This window comes from Vipera berus (genome assembly GCF_964194415.1).
Source record: "Vipera berus genome assembly, chromosome: 4".
Lineage (NCBI taxonomy): Eukaryota > Metazoa > Chordata > Lepidosauria > Squamata > Viperidae > Vipera > Vipera berus.
In genome coordinates this window covers 58,376,655-58,384,281 of record NC_138206.1, presented here as the reverse complement: position 1 = coordinate 58,384,281, position 7,627 = coordinate 58,376,655, and positions in this window count along the sequence as shown.

Below are 7,627 nucleotides of genomic sequence, written 5' to 3'. Positions count from 1 at the left end.
TGCTTTATGGCTGATAAATATTTTCAACTCCCCAGATCTTGTACAGAGTTTACATGTTTGTGAAAAGAAAAGTGTAAAGAAGCCTCAAATGTATTCTTGCAAGATTCTGCTTAGAACATTCAGCAAAGCTATCTTAAAGTATTCATCAGTTGTAGTCTATTTTATTTCTCCCTGCTGGGCTCAGATAATAACGTATAATAGTAAAACAGTGTTGTTTTGTTAAACTGTTATCATTAAGTGGTAAGTACAATAAAGCTTGCCCTCTTTGGGACTGTCTCTCAGGAAACTACTCATCACAGGATTAAAGTTATCTGGTCATGCCATTACGTAACTAAAAATAACTAGAAACGATAATTTTAGAGTAGCAGTTCACATTACTTTATACCGTGAAGCCTTGTTGCAGTAAGTGCTTTCAAATGCTGTACCTAATATTCTCAAGAAACTGATGAAGCAAAATGATTTCTGCTGTGTAGTGGGTTCGTTGCGCAGGAATGAAGATGAGGTGAGTGAGTTCAGCAAAGAACATGGTTTATTGCTTGCAGGATCTGATCTGGGGAACTGGGCTGCAGCTGCAGCAATTTATAGCCTGGCCCCTAGGCGGCAGCCAATAGGTTTAAAGCAACCTATTGCCTCCTAGGGGAAGCCAATAGCAGCACTGGAGACGGGGTGTCTGAGTTGCTGGGAGCCGTTAGCTAGCTCCAGCTTACCACGTGGTGTCACAATCAAGCCCAATACATTACAATTTCTATGTGATTATTCTGAATATTTAATATTACCACAAAATATTTTTTAATCTGATAAACTCATTATTCTGGAGCCAAAGTGATAGACTTTACTAAGCACTTCTTGACGAATGTCTAGCAGACCAAAAGACATGTTAGGGCAAGATAAAGAATGCAGATGTTTAGGTGTTGTTTTCTAGGCCTCCAGATCCTGGTGAGCTCAGTTCAAATATGTTATGGAATCTGCCTCCATATGTCTGCATGGCTGTCATTCTTAAGGTTCCCCCCTGCCCGCCTTCTCCAAATGGGAGCTTCCATGTTCTCTCTATAAGTTGCATTTTCTAGGACAAAGCAAGAGCCAAGGTGTCACATAGTGCACAAACTTGCAAACCAGAACTTCCTTCTCTTAGAGTCAATTCAATCCAAGTTCTTGAGGCTATTCTTGGGGTTTCTTGGTAGATTGCCATTGCTGCCTTTCACTTCGAGGCAACAGTTTTTCAGTAAAAGCATAGATTTTGATAATTAGGATCTGACTAACTTTCACATGTGCGAATAACACGACTAGTTTGGAGACAAAATAAATGGCTTTAATCTTCAGTTTTTTTCCCCAAAGGAAAAAAGACACATTGTGAGGAGACAGTCCTTTTGCTTTGAGAAGAGACCCCCTAAACAAAGTGTTCACTCCAATTAACTGTCTAGATATCGCAAAATATTGCAGGATTCCACTTGAGCTCATTTTAGCACTCTGCCTTCAGCCTTACTGCAAGGAAAATACAGTACTGATCCATTCCTTTGTCCCGTTATGCAGAAGCAGTTAAAACAAGGGGCATAAGCTGTTCTCCTGCCAATTTTCCATTGAAATGGGTTGTTTGTATTAATTCCAATTTTAAGTAAGTTCCCTGGAAGATCATAATGATGATGCTACTTTGAAAGTTGCCAAATTCTATTTTATATAGAATTTTATATATTAAGAAACAAACAGCGAAACTATTTTAACCTCATCTGGCTATACGTGTATTCCGGTTTCTTCTTATGGTGAAGGACCATAATATAATGTAACATATTTTAAGGAAATAACTATTCTGAATAGTTTTGATACTGAAATGTAGGTCATGATTGCCTTAATTTATCATGACTAATAAATAAAATGCAGTTTACTGTCCACTCTCTGATCAACTAATGCAACTGAAGATACAGAGTAAATTGACATTTTACTAAAATTCCCCCCCTCTCCATGTCTTTTCACTACCTTGCTTCAGTAATTATTTGTATTATGTCATTGTATCTCTTTCAAGCTATTTTTCACCTTTATGCCATTTGTATGCTAATTTCCCCAAAAGCTAGAAAGGCATTTTGCATGTTTTTCCATCTGATTTGGCATCAGTACCATTTAACACAAATGCAACCCTAACAAGGCAACTCAAGTAATCAGGCATAAAAAACGGCTGATAGTTTTCCAGTTGCAAGTTCTGAGTAGTAATTTTACTTTGGAGATGATGAAGAGGGAAAAGCTGGGGTATATGGAAATGACAACTTTGAGAATCAGCATGGTACTGAAATGAATCAGAAAGCATTTCTTCTTATGTATCAGCTACTAATATATAATGCTAAATTGCTCACAACCTTGCTCACAATCCACCAATTAAGTCTTGTTCATTGCAGTGAAATGTAGAAGATAATATTAAGTTTATAGTTACTGCCTGTAACCTTTCAAAAATGAAAATAATAATAATACAGGAACAGGAATCTTTCTAGAAGTACAAAACTACACAACTTTCAGAAAGAAAGTGTGTTTGGAGAAAGGGGAAGTTGGGTTATTATACATTTAAACCCATTTAAATAAAATTTATGTCTGCTTTTATGGGCACGTAGCCCATAAAATATAAATGGGATATAAATGGAATTAAAATAAAAATAAAAAATAAATATAAGATTGAGACGCTCCTAAATATTTTTTCCTGGAAGTATTTAGAACATTAATTGCAATTTAAAAGCTCACTGTCCTTTAAAAAAATAAAAACAAATATGCTTTCTCTGCCATTGTATGAAGAATTTGCCAACTTGGATAGGCTGGTAGTTTCTAACATTTCAGGCTGATCTATCTTGTTCTTTACTTCTGGAGCATAAGAACACAGTTCTTGGATGTGATTTTATTACAGTGCAAAGAGAAATGGAGGCAGCATAGATGTTGGTGAAGGAATTCCTGGCCTCACCACATTGGCTGCATAACTTAACATGTTGTGTTAACCAAGCCTATATGGTTAGCGGTTAGTATGCTGTGCCAACCAGGACATGATTGCAGTTCTTTGTTTTATGTTGTTTCTTTGTTTTGTAAACCACCCTGGGAGTTGGACAGCATATCAATTTAATAAAAATATAAATGCAATAAATAAATCATGGAAGATAAAAATAATATTTCAAATTGGCTAGGAAAAAAAATTAAAGGCACTTTTCTATTGTTTTTTCAGGTACTTTCCAAACTTTTGATATATAATTAAAATGAGCATTTGCCAAAGCCAATGAACATTTCAAAACAAATCTTCATCCTAATGTCTTCCCACAGGTGCAGGGTCTGGTTTGGGGATCAACAATTGCCATTTTACGTGTTCCATCTTCCAGAATAAATAAATAGGTGAAACAGGGAGCTACTATGCTACACAATCACATTTATTTATTTACTATTTTTATTTATTTATCAAATTTCTATACTGCGCATCACACTTGTGTGACTCTGGATGATTTAGAAATAAAATGATAAAATCATATAAAAGTCTTAATTAAAGACAAAATTAAAAATCAGAATTAAAACAGAGTTTAAAAGAGCAATTGAAAAATTGAGGCAGAGGGAAGGCGTTCAACCCACCAACTACCCTCAGATTTGTTTGACAGTCTTAGACCCCCACACCAGTTAGTAGATCCAAGTGTTGATACTCTTCTTAAAGGCTATGTGTTGTATTTTGATCACCATGTCTCCTACTATTAGTTGAACTATCTGTTTCTTCCTAAAAAGTTGCAGAGATGCAAAATAACAGCTTTTGGGGGGTTAATCATAATTCTAGAGATATAAAAATGTAGCAAGTCAATGTCAAAATGGATTTTCGAATGGATATGCTAGTTCTTTTTTCTCTGCTACTCTATACTTTTGACTATTAAATTCTCACACGTCTTCTAACAACCATTTATAAATCAATTTCCGTTCAGAGTTGCCTCATTGAAAAGAGAGGTGGCATATAAATTTAATACATATTATAGTCTTATTAATTTATGAATTATTTAATCATGGGATTATCAATTATCCCAAATTTTGCCCTAGCACAACCCAAATAAACTCAGTCCTAAACTGCCCACCTGGACAAGAGTCATGCAACAATTATCTAGCTAGTAGCCTATAGTTCACTGTCAGTGCCTGTAATAGGCAAGAGATAGAAAGGATTGCGGGAAAGAAGTGTGCATGATCCAACAAATTTAAATAGAACCCAGCTATCTAGACAAGTTGACATGTTGTCTTGTTTTCTGCCTCTGCATTCAAGTCTGAAACCCTAACAGATACTAAGGATAGCTTAAGCTAGTGAAAAGCACACAATATTTGCTATAAAAATAGCCTGACAACTGCTTTCTTCTTAACTCTCACCCCATTAAAATTCAGGGTAGAATGCTTGTTTATTATTATAACCGCATTCTGACACTAAGAAAGATAAAGCATGCTGGCCTGGAAAGTTGGGCTGTAGGAATTTCCTCTTCATAAATTTGTGGTAAGATCACATTGCAGCAGAATCATCTAAATTCTTGAAAATAGATGTTTTGTTTAACAATCCTCTGAATAATGGAGACGGAATTTGAGGGATTGCTGGACATCTGTTAATGGATGTGTATTTAAACATAAGCCAGTGAAGAGCTGCTTGTTGCCATCGTTAAATGAAAAGTCCCATTTTTCCAAATAGCAATATTGAGGCATCAAAATCTGTTAAAACCTATCCAAAATTTGCTGTCACATTAGCTTCTAACCATTTCTGTTTTATGTTTGTATATGAAGAGTATCTAAGCGTGCTTTCTGTCAGACTTCTATTTTTGAAAATCTGACAGATACTGCACAGAACAGTTCTATAAACAAGATCTCATGCAAACATTAAATGTTTCTCCAGTCAAACCTGGCTCTTTAATTTTATTTTAGATTTCCCCCCCCCCCCATTCTCTCCTATGCTATCTAAGAGGCTGAAATTAGTAAACTAAGATTTTTCAGTTTATGTATTTCATAGCTGGAATTATAAGGAAATATGAATTCCTTTTTCTTTAAAAACATGCAAGAGAAGTTCACGTGCACTGAAAAAGCTAGTTTGACAGTTTACATTTAATAATAAGTATAGTTTAACAATAAATTCTCTGATATTACAGAGTTGGATCCAGATTTAGTATGAATCCACACTAGCACTGTGTATTGGCCCTGAAAAACACAGTTCACTGTCAGGCACAAGTAACCAGATACATACGTGAAAGGCTTCCATAAAAATTGCATAATAAAAACATTGTCTACTACTTGCTGACATTTGTGTATGTATGTGTATATAAATGTTTCCCCAGATAACTCTTAAAAATAATTATAAAAGATATATATATCATGTAGCTTATATCATGTAATTAGATAGCAGAATTAAGCATGGAAAAGCCAGAACTCAGATATTAATTTTAATTGGCAAATGTTTAGCAAGATCAGCAATTACACAGAGCTACATGAATTTTTGAAGGGGCATTTTGCTTAATTGGGAGTTTTGAGCAAAATACTCTTTTGAAATGAAAATTCAAAGCAAAACAGTCATACTTCTAGTATTTTGCTTTGCTTGTTTATATTGCTTTTATGTTGCTTCATTAAAAAAGTAAGTAGCTTACAAAAGCAGAATGCATATACATATACAATATGTATAAAAATGACAACATACATCTCTTTAGGTTTATATTCTCCATATTGCTCTAGCCCAGACATGTCAAACACAAGGCCCGGGGGCCAGATCCGGCCCGCGAAGTGGTTTCATGCGGCCCGTGAAGCCATCCTGGAAACAGTGAGGGAACGGCCCCCACTGCCTTGGCCCTGGCCCAGAGACCCTCCTCCTGCCAGAGACCCCCAGATCTGTCCCACTCCTGCCCAGGCCCCCATAGGCACCCTTGATGCCAACGATGTAGAGCTGGCCACGCCCACCCAGTAGGCCATACGCACTCTAGCCACGCCCACCCAGTAGGCCACGCCCACCCAGACCATACCCACCTGGCCCCCTGAGGGCAACCGTAATGCTGATGCGGCCCTCAATGAAATTGAGTTTGACACCCCTGCTCTAGCCAAATACCTGCCTAAATAGCCAGTTTTTCATTATTTTTTTAAACAATGAGAGGTTTCGTGCTCTGGTCACTTCCTGATTAGATTACTGCAGTACATTCTACATGGGACTGCTCTTGAAGTAAATCTGGAAATTCCAACTGGTCCCGCATATAGCGGCATGCATAGTTCTGACTTTATAGTTTGCCCATATTATACTTCTGATATGTGATTTTCATTGGCTTTCTGTTTCTTTCCAGGTATTTTATTTAGTGCATGGCATACAATGCCAGGGAAATCGAGACATGCTAGACACACAACGCAGTCCTGACAGCGTAGATTGCTAATTTATTCTGTTCTTCTAAACCAGGGGTCCCCAACCCCTGGCACCAGTCCATGGCATGCCAGAAACCGGGCCAAACGAACAAGCAAAGCCCCATCCGCGAGATGCAGACAGTATATGAAAACACACCCCCTTCAGTCCGTGGAAAAACCTCTCTCCAAGGAACTGGTCCCTAGTGCCCAAAAAGTTGTGGACCTCTGTTCTAAACCATGTTTTTACCTTACGTATCTCCATTCTCTCCAATGCAAGCAAGAGTTTTAATCTAGGACTGCTTATAAGTAACTGTATTTTGTCACATCCATCATCTACCATCATACACCCAGGATATATATGGACATAGAGTAAAGATTTAACAAATTATCTCGGGAACTTGAGTTTTAGGCAGAATAATAGTATCCAATGAAGCAGCACAATTGCCACCCCCCAACACAGTATTTATACATGTGGGTAGCAATTAATATGGTTGGAACTACTAAAAAAACACAGTTTGCTATTTGTACTAGAAGTGTGCTACTTTTTATGCAATCCAGTAAATAACCTAGATCCCATCTTATAAAATAAAGGGCTGCACTAGATCTCTGTCTGAAAAAATAGTTAAATTTTAATCATAGATTTGTGCTCAAGGTGGAGTCCTAATTTTGTGGTTGCTGCTTTTCATAGTTCTTGCTTCATAGTGTGTCACTTTATCCTCCTGTGTTTGGGTAACGTGATTAATTTGATTAATGTGTCAGCAGTGCATTTCTTTCCAAGAGGCAGGGGGAAAAAAGTTTGTCATTTTCAAGAACAAAGACAGGAAATCTCCAGAGCATGAGTGAAACACTGGAACAGGGAAGGTGATGATGGTGAAATGAATGGCAGTTAATTGTTTGAACAGGCTTAGGTTGTTAGGGAAGAAAGATACTTCACTACCTTATATGGCACTCTGATGGCTAATTATATCATATAAACTATGCTTAAAAATGACATAAATCTGCCTTTCTCAACCTGTGCCCTCTAGATGTGTTGGACAACTCATCTCATCCTGAGTCAGCATGAGATCTGCTGGCTGGCAAAAATGCCAGTATGACTGCAGAAAGCTTGTATGCTGAATTGACAAGAAAATCTTTTCTCCTTCTTAACAAATACAACTTTAAAACATGTACTTACTTTATTGTTGGCCTTTGAATTTCTCCATTTCTTTACAAAAGGATTGTCCAGAAATATTTAGCTTGAATAAGAATAAGACTATGTGACATATTAACCCATCCTCCCCATTCT